The sequence below is a fragment of the Diabrotica virgifera genome, chromosome 6 (assembly GCF_917563875.1).
Source record: "Diabrotica virgifera virgifera chromosome 6, PGI_DIABVI_V3a".
Taxonomy (NCBI): Eukaryota; Metazoa; Arthropoda; class Insecta; order Coleoptera; family Chrysomelidae; genus Diabrotica; species Diabrotica virgifera.
The window spans coordinates 100,659,332-100,674,272 of record NC_065448.1 but is presented as its reverse complement, the minus strand read 5'-3'; the positions used below and the strand labels follow the sequence as shown (position 1 = coordinate 100,674,272).

General features: G+C 34.8%; 1 long non-coding RNA gene across 1 annotated transcript; it reads right to left on the bottom strand.

Annotated features, from left to right (window-relative positions):
* Positions 1 to 22: 22 nt before the first annotated feature.
* LOC126885889 (uncharacterized) lies at positions 23 to 3,813 on the bottom strand. Its single transcript, XR_007698482.1, has 2 exons — positions 3,521 to 3,813; positions 23 to 304 (listed from the first exon to the last, which is right to left on the bottom strand). It is a non-coding gene; the product is annotated as an uncharacterized LOC126885889 (long non-coding RNA).
* Positions 3,814 to 14,941: the final 11,128 nt, after the last annotated feature.

Sequence of the window (14,941 nt, the reverse complement as noted above, 5' to 3'; positions counted from 1 at the left end):
TACCAACTGTAGAAAAATAATATAACTTATCAAATCTGTTTATTTAAAAAATACAGCTACTATTTATAATTATTATAAATATGATTTATACGTAATCATTTGATTTTAATTTCACACTATCACTTTGGACGGTTATAGTCTTTCTGGCATTATTCGAATTTCACTTTTATCCAATTGCGGTTGCAACTCCAATAGAGTCATGTAACAGTTTTGTAACTTGATTTGTGGACGTCCGTGAGAGCGGTTGCAACTCCACTGGAGATTCCTGTGGCAGTTCTGTACTGGAAACTGTGTCAGAGAAATCCTAAAAAAATATTTTTGTTAGATTCCAAAGCCACAAGAATAATGGAAACATATAGCAAAGGAATTTGAAGCAAGATTGAACTTTCCCCATTGCTTCGGTGCCGTTGACGGCAAATATGTGCAGAGTATTCTACCAAATGGGCAAGGTTCCTATTTTTATAACTATAAAGGATTTCATAGTATGGTTTTGATGGCAGTTGTAAATGCTAATTATGAGTTCATAATATACGAATTTGGCGTGAATGGGAGAATTTGTGATGGAGGTGTTATAGAGCAAACAATATTTTACAACAAATTAAAAGAAAATACATTACAAATTCCAGTCTTTGATCGCCTCAGTGGTTCAGATAAAATGCTTAGTGACGTGTTTATTGGTGTTGAAGCTTTTGCCTTAGCTCCACATTTCTTAAAACCGTTTAATCAAAGAGAATTAACAAATGAACGCAAAATATTCAATTACCGCCTGTCAAGGACAAGGCGAGTTGTAGAAAATGCCTTTGGTATTTTAGCTAACAGATTTTGAATTTTCCATACCACTATTAATTTAAATCTAAAAACTGTATATATCATTGTCATGACATATTGTGTACTCCATAACTTTTTGAGAATTAAATATGCTTCAACCTATACTCCCATTGGAAGCTTATACGTTGACAATAGGAATGGTTTAAGAACAGAAGATTCTAATCTCATTGATATGCAGAGATAACATTATATAAGTATTTCCAGAGACGCCAAGCAAACTAAGGATAAACTTTTTTTATGGTATTTCAATAATGAAGGTAGTGTACCATGCCAAAATAGCCATGGTGTAATTCATAATATAGTTTAATTATAGAATTTAATTCAAGTTCTAAATATTGTGAACGTAGATATAGTTTAATAAAGAAATTTTTTTAAATTAATCATGGTTTTTAATTGATAGAAACTTACAAAATACCTTTTCAGGTAGATATGATTATTCCACAAACGCAAATATGCAACAAATATGTGTGTCAAGTGTCAACAATAGAAATAGCAGGAAATTTCTTAGACAGTTAGAAATTCGATTAGCATCTTTTATTTCGACAAAAATTTGGCATCCATGCCCAAAATTCTGCTTAAATTTTTGTAGAGAGTAGAAAGACTTCCGGAGTGGAAATTGAAACACCAATCAGTAGTAAATTAAGAAATGCAATTTTCTTTACACCTACAACAGTGGCTCAATCCCATATGAACATAATACTACATTAAATATGCCACAAGAAAACAGTGTCAGAACTTAGCAGAAATACATAAGTTGATTAATTATTATATTCTATTATTATAAGTATATAATTTTTTTTTGGCAGTAGTACCCCAATATTGGAAAATTAAATACTAAAATGGTAAAAGAAATTTATATGATTTAAAAGAATTCTCTATTTTAGAATGAACTAAAAATATAAAAATAAAATATTGCCTCTTTTAATTTTTCAATCATTAAAGTGTATGCTTCATTCTCTACTTTTCACCTTCCATAATGCATGCCAGCTCAAAAATTTGTACAACTCTTCAATTAAGAATAGGTTTGCAATGCTTCTAATATCACTCATTTCGACTGTCCACCTTGAAAACTTTTGCCGGACTGAACTTCTGACCACACTTCAAGTAAAACTGCACAGGTAAAATCTTCAGCATGTTGACGAGAGTACAGGCGGCGCTTGGAGGCTTACATGTGATACCGTCTTGCTGCTCTTACCTGCGCAAATGAGTCTCTGCAGACATGGTCTCAGGCAAAACGTAGTGTGTAGCCAGTGTATTATACTACAGACCTCAAGGCTCTGAGGATAGTCAGCATAATTTAGATTGCTCAGATTTCTGCATTATCATTATGAATGATATATGTACAACGTTATGCTGTCATGACATTTGCAAAAAAAATTGTTTGTATTGATGGTACCTATGGAACTAATATTGGTGAAGGCGTTGCTGTGACATACATGATTTCAAATAGAATGAATACTACAATTTCTACCTAATAATATCACTACAGATATGTTTATGAGAGATATAATGGAAACTTTTTATAACGGATGGACAGCAGTGATAATGTGACAGCTGTGTCTAATCGATTATTTTGTTCCTGGCACATTGATTGTGCCTGGAAAACTAATCTAACAAAAATTTCTGTAGTTGAAAAAAGAATGGAAGTATGTATACAAGTGCTTGAAATTTATACAAAGTACTTTAGAAGTTAACAACTTTTAAATAGATTTGTTGAATTTTCCAACTGGAGAATGATTCTGGTACTGTTAAATTTTATGAGTACCTGAGTAAAAATTATAGTTTGAATACTAAGTCGGGGTTCTACTGTTATAGAAAGGAATTACTAACAAATACAAATATGTACTTGGAGAGTATGCACAGTATTATAAAAAGGTGAAACAACTAGATAAAAGCATGCATAATTTGACACACTACACTCGAGATAAACAAGTGGAAAGACTAATTCAGATAACAAAAGGTTTGTAAATATGTTTTGATTTAATTTTGTCAACATTTTTGTGGCTTTCAGGAAAAAGGACTGATTGATTGACTGCCATTAATTGTAGCCACAAATTATAAATTTGATATTGAAAGTGTGGAAGGAAATGATGAATTTAAAAAATGGATAATTAAAAATAAAACAAACTCAAAAATATGTACTGTTACAGAGAAACTGTTTAATGTATGTTATCTTGTCAGCTACATACTATGTAAAATATGCTACCATTCCTACTCATGTACTTGCCTTGATTATTTTATTAAATTAAATTCAATCAAATATTTGCCAGCACATTCACTACCTTTGTATTACATGAGTCACACTAAATAATTAAGTTCCAAGCAGTGATATTTGGGAAGAACTGGAGTCTTCAGCACCTACGCACAAATCAAAAACCCAGGGATAGATAGAAATTACATAAGATACTATCTGCTCAGCACTGTAAGTAATTGCATTAGGTCAAAAATGCAACAGTGAAGATATTTTAATGACAGCCATTAATCAAATTAAAGCTGTGAAAGCCAACAAATTTCACGTTGATCCAAATATGAGACTTGAGAAAATTCAGAAAGGGTGAAACAGGTGTCATTTTCTACCAAGAAAAAGACAGTGTCTACGTCTGGTAAACTATTAAGGAAGCCAAATATCGCAGAGTCCTCCAATTTGAATGAAGTATCCTTTAAATGGTATGTATTTGCATAATGCCTGTACCTATGTGTTGTGAGTACACAATTAAGTAATCAGCAAACTGCATGCCCATTTCTTGTTTAAGTTCACCATTATCTATAAATAGTTTTTCTCAGATTTTAAAACAACAAAACTAGAACAACTTGCAACAGAACAACTCCTCTATATTCAATAATTCAATGAAACAAGAATCAATTCAATTTCAATATACAACTCCTTGTATACAACCAAACAACAAAACACAAACACAAAACATAGGTTAGGTTAAATAAAACGGAAATGTCAAAACAAACTACAACTTCGGAATGGACTAAATACCTATTACCAAAGAATATAGTATTTTTACTACAAAAACGTTATTACGTAGGTAAAAATTTTTGACGTAAGAGAACTGTCAAAACATTAGAATGTGACTTTTCATTATTGCTATGTTTATTATAAATACGGCAATAATGAAAAGTCACATTCTAATGTTTTGACAGTTCTCCTACGTCAAAAATTTTGACCTACGTAATAACGTTTTTGTAGTAAAAATACTATACATATCTCTCACAAGAACCGACACGGACGGCGATTCTTTTGTTGTTAGCATGTACTTAATTTTAGTATCGAGTTGGCAAGTGTACACGCGAGTACACTGAGAAAAGTCTCGCACATTTCTGGCGTGTATCAATAAAATTTTAGTTGCACTGAGAGAAAGGTTGCATGCAGGGCCGGCTTTTGTTGACATTCTTAATATGGTGGAATTATTTTTGATTTACAGAAGGTTGCAAATACAACACAAAGTAATGGTGAGAATTATATTGATTAAAACCATGGATAAAATACCTTTTTTATCCTGATTTTAGCATTGAAAGACCAATAATAAAATATATTATAGTGGCGTGACATTCACTAATTATTCTTTTTGGCTTATATTGATACAACGATACAAAATATAATTTGTTGTTTTCACCAATTTTGAAAAAGTGTGAACAAGTTGGTGAGAATTTGAACGACTTGTTGTGACCTAATAGGCTGTCTGTCCGTCCGACCGCGAATATAACTCCTTCAGTCACTATACCAGGTAGAATGACAAATGAGGTGTCAAATGAAAGCTTATAATCCATGGATGGTACTCAAGGTGAGACATTTGACCTAGACTGTCTGTCCGTCCGACCGGAAATGTAACTCCTCCGTCACTATACCAGGTAGAATCACAAATGAGGTGTCGAATGAAAGCTCATAATACATGGATGGTACTAAAGGTGGGAAATTTGACCTAGGACTTCCGGTTTTAGAAATGCGACCGGAAGTACTCTTTTAAAGTCACCGTATTAGCACAAGTGATATATTATTCGACGCGCATTCGCAAGACGAGAACAAATATGTACTTCTGGTTTCATGACTGTCTGTCCGTCCGACCGCGAATACAACTCCTCAGTTACTAATACAGATAGAATGACAAATGAGGTGTCGAATGAAAGCTTATAACCCATGGATGGTATTAAAGATGAGAAAATTGACATCGGACTTCGGTTTTAGAGTTACAACCGTAGGTACTGCTTTAAAGTCACTCAAAATATGATATGAATGTAGAACAAGATGACAAATTTAGTAAAATCGTAGATCAATCGACGCAAAGTTACACGAAGAGTTCCAATATCGACTTCCAGTTCTACTTTCGATTACTTTGGGTGAAAACCTAGGACCAATTACTTGTTTGTCGAGGTATTTCCTAATTCATTATATTCGTTATTTCGTAAAATAATCGAAAAATAACAGCCGTTGTAACCGTCACGGAATCCAATTCTTTTTGGATGACAAATGTCAATATTTTCAATTTTTATTGTCTAGAGGTCTGTTCGTACAGGAATCAGAAACTATCACTGACTATCAGCAACTGCACGACGCATGCGTGTTTCAATATTAGCGTTCGCACAATTGAAACACGCATGCGTCGTGCAGTTGCTGATAGTCAGTGATTCCTGTACGAACAGACCTTTGGAAACCAGCCAAAACATTCCGTACATTCCAGCCAAAAGCAGCCAGTACATTCTTTAAAGTCGAATATCGGGGTAAATAAATAAAAAACCAATAAGTATTGTACTATTTTATTTCTATAAATATAAAGATGTAATAACTGAAAAAATATATATAATATACAATAAAAACTAATAAGCAATCGAGAAAAGAGAAAAAGTAATTTTTTAAATTAATATATATATATATATATATATATATATATATATATATATATATATATATATATATATATATATATAAAATGATGTTGGATAATCGAGTACAAATATAAAAATAAATAAGCAAAATCATTGGCTAATACTCGTAAAGTAAATGTGATTTTAGTTGGAAATATATAAAATGATGAAGGGTCATCATTCCATACATTTCTGTGCAACTATATACACCGGTGTTTCGGCCTATTTGGGCTTCGTCAGTATAGTGTAGTAAGTTAAAAAAGTTGTTTGTTAACTTGTAAAAGGATTACTACAGGAGCCAGGCCAGGTTACCAATTTTGGTCAGGTTGTTAGAAGACCCGCAGTCGCAAGGCTACAACTAACATTGCCAAGGAGGTAAAGCTACCTGAGGAAATGAAAAGCCATAACATTATTAAATAAAATGATGTTGGATAATCGAGTACAAATATAAAAATAAATAAGCAAAATCATTGGCTAATACTCGTAAAGTAAATGTGATTTTAGTTGGAAATATATAAAATGATGAAGGGTCATCATTCCATACATTTCTGTGCAACTATATACACCGGTGTTTCGGCCTATTTGGGCTTCGTCAGTATAGTGTAGCAAGTTAAAAAAGTTGTTTGTTAACTTGTAAAAGGATTACTACAGGAGCCAGGTTACCAATTTTGGTCAGGTTGTTAGAAGACCCGCAGTCGCAAGGCTACAACTAACATTGCCAAGGAGGTAAAGCTACCTGAGGAAATGAAAAGCCATAACATTATTAAATAAAATGATGTTGGATAATCGAGTACAAATATAAAAATAAATAAGCAAAATCATTGGCTAATACTCGTAAAGTAAATGTGATTTTAGTTGGAAATATATAAAATGATGAAGGGTCATCATTCCATACATTTCTGTGCAACTATATACACCGGTGTTTCGGCCTATTTGGGCTTCATTTACTTTACGAGTATTAGCCAATGATTTTGCTTATTTATTTTTATATTTGTACTCGATTATCCAACATCATTTTATTTAATAATGTTATGGCTTTTCATTTCCTCAGGTAGCTTTACCTCCTTGGCAATGTTAGTTGTAGCCTTGCGACTGCGGGTCTTCTAACAACCTGACCAAAATTGGTAACCTGGCTCCTGTAGTAATCCTTTTACAAGTTAACAAACAACTTTTTTAACTTGCTACACTATACTGACGAAGCCCAAATAGGCCGAAACACCGGTGTATATAGTTGCACAGAAATGTATGGAATGATGACCCTTCATCATTTTATATATTTCCAACTAAAATCACATTTACTTTACGAGTATTAGCCAATGATTTTGCTTATTTATTTTTATATTTGTACTCGATTATCCAACATCATTTTATTTAATAATGTTATGGCTTTTCATTTCCTCAGGTAGCTTTACCTCCTTGGCAATGTTAGTTGTAGCCTTGCGACTGCGGGTCTTCTAACAACCTGACCAAAATTGGTAACCTGGCTCCTGTAGTAATCCTTTTACAAGTTAACAAACAACTTTTTTAACTTGCTACACTATACTGACGAAGCCCAAATAGGCCGAAACACCGGTGTATATAGTTGCACAGAAATGTATGGAATGATGACCCTTCATCATTTTATATATTTCCAACTAAAATCACATTTACTTTACGAGTATTAGCCAATGATTTTGCTTATATATATATATATATATATATATATATATATATATATATATATATATAACTAGAAATGATCACAGCTGATTAGTAATTATCAATTTACAAATTATTGGGTTAACAGCTGAAATGGAAGACTCAGTGTACTCTTTTCTACGATTCCAATATTTCTTTTATATATATATATAAAATAGTTATTTATATTATAGTTCCATTTTTATCTTTTTATTTGTTATATTTTTAATTTTTAATAACATTCACTGCAATTCTTTTTGTTAATGTCGCTTTTTTACACATTTATAACATCGTTGACTAAAATCTCAAACTGGTGAGTTATTTTTTAATACCCAGTTTCACTATTATACCTTTAATATTATTTCAGCGTCCCTGATGATGTTAACGACTGTTAACGAAATATTGGAATCATAGAAAAGAGTACACTGAGTCTTCCATTTCAGCTGTTAACCCAATAATTTGTAAATTGATATATATATATATATATATATATATATATATATATATATATATATATATATATATATATATGGAAACGTTTTGATCATTATGGTCAGAAGCTTATATTCCATATGAAAGCAGCCTTTAGCTTTTTTTGTTGGAACGCAAGTATAATCAAGAGAATGTAAACCTATTATGAAGAGTGTATTGTCAATTATCAAGCATTAACTTGAATGTTGAAACAATTTCAAGTGATATTGGATCAAACTTTTTGAATTAGCTAAATTATATAATGTTACTCCTGAAAATCCTGAATTTCAAGTAGTCAGTCATAAATTGTTTTATATATTTGACCTAAGTTATTGTTTTATACAAACTACAGAAACAATTTAATGAAACATAGTTTATTAAATTTAATTTAGGTTTGCTGATAAAAGTACTTTATGGAAGTTTTTGTGAGTATTGGATTCTCAACTTCCTGCTCTTCCTGGCTCTTCCTGCAGATGCATTTGGTACAGTAGAGGTCAAAGAAAGGTTAGAGAATTTGTATGATATTTTAGATTCAAATTCTTTGTGAAATCCCAATAAATACAAAATTAATTTTTTATACGATAGTTTATAGTTCATGAAAAAGCTTAAAATAATTAATTCACATAATCAAGATATCTCAAAAAGAATTAAATTGTATAAATGTTGGAAAATAACAATTAATAGTTGTAGGCTATATAAGAAAATATATATAGAAAATAAGTCTATACAAAATATTATGAGCTACAAACTGATACAAAAACAAAATACTAACGCCAAGCCAAGCCAAACAAACAACTGTGACAACAGACGCCGATCCTGTACAAGACAAATGCCACCAAAATTATTTGCTATTCATACAAATTGAGAAATGGCCGATCTGGCACATGCGCATAAAAATTTAGTTCATAGATAATCCGTTTGTGTCGGTTCTTGGGAGATATGTATTCTTTGCTATTACCTACTGTGTTTAACCGTGTCTGATTAGGGGCCGGTACTTTATGTCCCGGTTAAACCTCGGTTAGCTAACCGGGGTTTAATCGGGACAGAAAAGTACCTCATAGAGCCTCTTGCGTTGTAATAAAAGCAATTATAATTATTATTATAATTATTTATGAATATAATAATAAGTATAATTGCGTTTATGTCTATGTTATGCATATATTTCTGTCCCGATTAAACCCCGGTTAACTAACCGGCTGTTAACGGAGACATAAAGTACCGGCCCTTAGTGTGCTAGGGATGTTCGATACGTATCGATACTTTGAGGTATCGATACTTTATATTTCGATACTCGATATTTTGTATCGATACATTAGTTGGTATCGATACTGTGTATCGATACACCGAATCATAATATCGTATCGAAAATTCAACCCCTTATTTTATGCAATACCTTTTGCAACACCGGTTTGGAGAATCCTTTGTCCGTTATTTTCCTTCCAAAGTTTGTCCTTTATTTTCCTTGAATATTATAGGTGAGTGGGTCAGGTGGTCTGCATTTTATTACAGGACAAAAATAAAGGACGGACACTATACTGCGCATGCGCACATGTCAAAATAAATATGTCGATATTTTGTATCGATACTTGCAATATCGATACTTTTGATTACGATATCATAGGGTATCGATACAGAACCTAACAATACGTATCGATACGATGTATCGATACTTTGGTGAATATCGAATATCCCCAGGTGCGACTAAAGATACAGTGCGGCTCACTAATTTGCGCATGCGCATGTGTGTCCTCAACTCCCGGTGCGGCTAAAGCAGTGATGTGGGAGCCAGTGACGTAATAAATCCGTCCTCCAAAGATATGTTAGTTACATAGGGCCCAAATTATACAATTTACTACCGGATAATTTAAAACAATTTAAAAATTATAAAAAACACAGGTATAAATATGAAATTAAACAATGGATTGGGAGCAAATCAACAAAATTCTGCGAAGAACATATTAATGGACAATTCTAATAAATAAACTTAAATATGAAATAAAAAATTACCTATATCGAAAATATAGTTTGTATCTATAGAGATTTCTATTATCAACTGCAACATTCCTTGAATTGATGAACACATTTATATTATAAATTACATATAGTAAAATTAGTAAGTTTTTATTTTTTTTGCTTATTTAATGTTAGTTTTTTAGTATTTTTACAAATTCCCATATAACTGTATACATTTATACATTTGCTAAATATTTTTTGTTTTGTTTATATTCGTAAGTTAATATATTTTTAAGCCTCACGCACAAGGGGTGCCACTTTTGTATGTATATTAGTAATATATATACAAGGTAGCTCAACTTCAGTGAGTTATTTATGTTTATTTAGGTAGTACTCATCATTATGCTTTTTATACAGTCGAACCCGCTTATTGGAATAGCCTTCGAGCCAATCAAAAGTATTCCTATAACCGGGATATTCCAATAACCGATCACTGGTCGCTAGTAGAAACGTTTCGGGACCTCAAATTTCTATTCCTTAAACTGGGATATTCCTTTAAGAGGTATTCTAATAAGCGGGTTTGACTGTATTTTTTTTTTGTAAATCTTTATTTTTATTCCTAAATACACATTATTATTATCCAGATTTAGCCATACGGCTCACACTCCCTCTAAGGGGAAAATTGACTCATCCCAGATACCTACGGTATCAAAAGGATTGAGCTCTGGTGGAACTCTTTCGTGTTATCGAGCCCTAGGTGACTTGGTATGCTGGAGTATCTGCCAGAAATTTTCGTACACATCTGGCCGTCGCGAGTAGTACAGCTTTCTGCATGGTCTTATAAAGGTGTTCATTTAGACCCAACTTTTTTATGTTTTCGAGGAGGTTCTTCGGAATGACTCCAGTAGTAGACATAATAATAGGTATCGTCTGGGTACTTTGCATTATCCATTGTCTTAGTATTTGAATTTCCAGATCTCTGTACTTGGCGATCTTTTCAGTAAATTTACTACGTAGATTATTGTTGTTAGGTATCGCCACATCAATCAGTGTTGTTTGTCTTGTTAATTTATTAACTAGTACGAGATCTGGTCTATTATGCGCCACTGTTTGGTCTGTGAGCACAGTATATACGGTCCCAGTATAGCTTGTAGTTGCCATCCTCAAGCATATTCTCAGGGACGTATTGATAATATGGGAGATGGTCCGTTTGGAGAAGTCCCAGCTTGATAGCTATCTCTTGATGAAGGATTTTTCCCAATGCGTCACGCCGTTCCTTGTATTCAGTTGCAGCAAATGCCTGGCAGCCCCCTGTAAGATGTTGGATGGTTTCTTGAGTTCGGCATCCATATCGGCATTTGTCGTTCTGGATCTGAGGGTCTTTGACGATGTGTTTCAGGTAATTTTTAGTTGGTATAACCTGATCCTGAATGGCTAGTATTGAACCTTCTGTTTCAGGGAACATCTTACCCGATGTTAACCAATAGTTCGACGCTGTATTGTCGACATAGTCGTGGCTGACCTCATTGGGATGTCGCCCGTGCAGAGGTTTGTCCATCCAGGTGCGCAGTTTTTCGTACTTAGTAAGGTGGTTTATGCGCATTTCTGGTTCCCTCAGTTTGATCGGTGTTGTGTCATCTACTGCGCAAATAGCGCGGTGTAGAGTACATGTCTCAGCCTGCATCTGAAAATCAGTTCTTAAATTAGCAATCTGTTTATCTAATTGCTCACCTATATCCATAAGTCCTCTTCCTCCTAAATACCGGGGTAATGTCGTTCGTTCTACTGCACTTTTAGGGTGGTGTTTTTGTGCCTTTGTGAGGTGTGTTCGTACTTTTCGCTGAAGATGTTCTATATCCGTTTTTGTCCACTTAACAATACCAAATGAATAGCTAAGCGCGGAACAAGCGTAGGTGCTTAGTGCCTTAAACAAATTTTTACTGTTAAGCTGTGAACGAAGCAGCTGTTTTAACCTTCGTATAAACTCAGTAGTTATCTCAGTTTTCATTTGCTTATGGTCAATTCTCCGCGCCTGCTTTACCCCAAGATATTTGTACATATCGTTTTCGCCCATGGCCTCGATGTTCTGGTCATTTTGCATATCAAATCCACCGGGCTGTACCTTTCCTCTGACTATATTCAAAACACGGCACTTGTCTAGTCCGAAGTGCATGCTAATATCATTAGAGAATGTTTCTACAGGTTTTAGCATCTGTTCTAGGTGTTCTCGAGTGGAAGCCATTAATTTTAAATCATCCATATATAACAGATGATTGAGCTTCGCTACCACAGTATTATTGTTTCTAATGCTAAAACCTGAGTCAGTGGAGTTTAAAAGCTGGGAAAGGGGGAACCACAATGGACTCAACGAGTCTCCTTGAAACAGGCCCCGGTTGATTGCAATATTTTCGGTTTCGATATTGTTTTCACCGGGTATTTGGAGGTGAATTTTAGTCTTCCAATCTCTCATTATATGCCTTAAAAAGGTCACTATGTTATCATCGACTTTGTATATTCTTAATATATCTATAAGCCATTCAAAGGCCTTCTTATAGTCAATAAAAGCAGTAAAAACGTTCTTTTTTTGTGAATGCCTGGTTAGAAATGACTGAGTCGATGACAAGTTGTTCTTTGCAACCCATGGAACCCTTAGCGCATCCTTTCTGTTGAGGCTCTATGATATTGTTTAGACCACAGTGTTGGTAGATACGCCGGGTTACACAGGATGTGACCAATTTATACAAAGTTGGAAGACAAGTAATTGAGCGGTACTTGGATGGATCTTGGGTGTTATTTTGATCCTTTGGTATTAAATAAGTAGTTCCCTGAGTTAGAAATGATGGTATTTTCTGCGGATTAGAAATAACATGATTAATTAATGTTGATAAACAATCATGAATACACCAAAACTTTTTAAGCCAGAAGTTCTGAACTCCGTCTGGTCCAGGGGATTTCCAGCTATGAAGCTCTTTGATGACATTTGAGACCTCTTCAGTCGTGAATGGTTCGTGGTTAGCAGTAACGTAGTAGTGACAGTTGTGCGTCGTATCTTCTATCCATCCAGCATTGTTGTTAAAAGCAGCTGGTGTGGAAAGTTGATTTCCCCAAAACTCATGAATTTGTTCTTGGCTTGGGTAAGACTTGTCGGCACTTTCTACGGTGGAATTGAGTTTTCGGTAGAACGCCTTCTCGGAATTTTCAAAAAGTGCATTGTCACTTTTTCGGTTTTTACTAACTTTGTACCTCCTTACTCGCCCTGAATAGACGGAGAGTTTTTGCTCTAATGTATCCGGACACTGTTGGGCTGTGTTATTGTCTGGATCGTATCTCCAGTGTCTTGCAGTGTTCCGCATTATTTCTTCAGCTCTCCTAATGATTTTTCTACTTGGTACTCCTCGTAAATATTCTGTGACTTGGCCAATATCCCTACGCAGCAATTTAATCTTCCCTTGCAGTCTTTTTTCCCAGGGTGCAATTCTGTTACCAGTTCTTCCGTTATTAGTACCCTGTCGTGTTCTGATCTTAATGCCCATTACATGAGCAATTGCTGTTGCTGCACAGTAGATGAGCATATGCAAATATTCTAATGTGTGAGCTTCTACGACCTAATTGGGTAGGACTTCAGTGTTCACAATTTGTAACTGCGCACCTAGCTTCTTACAAGAGTTAATTCTTGGTAGCGGTGGTCTGATAAGTGGGTTTGCTCCATTAAACTCTTGTACGGCGCGAGCCATTTCGTTTACTAGGCTATCACGTAACTCGTTGTTTTCCTACGGTGTATTATCAGGTTGAGTTTCTGGTATGGGAAGCTCAGGAATCTGATCATCAGGGATTTCATTAGGGACTTTATCTAAAATTAGCCCTTGATTCTTAATCTCCCGTTCGACTTCGCTTTTGATGGTATCGCGTCTAGCCTCTGGGTTAAGATTATTTTTGATGATTACCCGGTATTGATCTGATACTCGTTGCTCCGATACTTGAATATCTGGGTACTCTCTGCAAAATTCGGCACTATTATTATTTCCCAGATTTAGCCATACGGCTCACACTCCCTCTAAGGGGAAAATTGACTCATCCCAGATACCTACGGTGTCAAAAGGATTGAGCTCTGGTGTTCATTTAGACCCAACTTTTTTATGTTTTCGAGGAGGTTCTTCGGAATGACTCCAGTAGTAGACATAATAATAGGTATCGTCTGGGTACTTTGCATTCTCCATTGTCTTAGTATTTGAATTTCCACATCTCTGTACTTGGCGATCTTTTCAGTAAATTTACTACGTAGATTATTGTTGTTAGGTATCGCCACATCAATCAGTGTTGTTTGCCTTGTTAATTTATTAACTAGTACGACATCTGGTCTATTATGTGCCACTGTTTGGTCTGTGAGCACAGTACGGTTCCAGTATAGCTTGTAGTTGCCATCCTCAAGCATACTCTCAGGGACGTATTGATAATATGGGAGATGGTCCGTTTGGAGAAGTCCCAGCTTGATAGCTATCTCTTGATAAAGGATTTTTCCCACTGCGTCATGCCGTTCCTTGTATTAAGTTGCAGCAAATGCTTGCCAGCCCCCTGTAAGATGTTGGATGGTTTCTTGGGTTCGGCATCCATATCGGCATTTGTCGTTCTGGATCTGAGGGTCTTTGACGATGTGTTTCGGGTAATTTTTAGTTGGTATAACCTGATCCTGAATGGCTAGTATTGAACCTTCTATTGAAGCTATTGAAGCGTAGGTGTTTAGTGCCTTAAACAAATTTTTACTGTTAAGCTGTGAACGAAGCAGCTGTTTTACCCTTCGCATAAACTCAGTAGTTATCTCAGTTTTCATTTGCCTATGGTCAATTTTTTGCGCCTGCTTTACCCCAAGATATTTGTACATATCGTTTTCGCCCATGGCCTCGATGTTCTGGCCATTTTGCATATCGAATCCTCCGGGCTGTACCTTTCCTCTGACTATATTCAAAACACGGCACTTGTCTAGTCCGAAGTGCATGCTAATATCATTAGAGAATGGTTGCGTTCATCAAACAGAGAGCTTGGAATCGGATTGCAATCGGATTGGAAGCTCTTTTACTAGTGAACGGTGCGCTGAATTAATCGGATTGGAAGCGCTCGCCATTTTATTCAGCCTTAAATTTGTTAT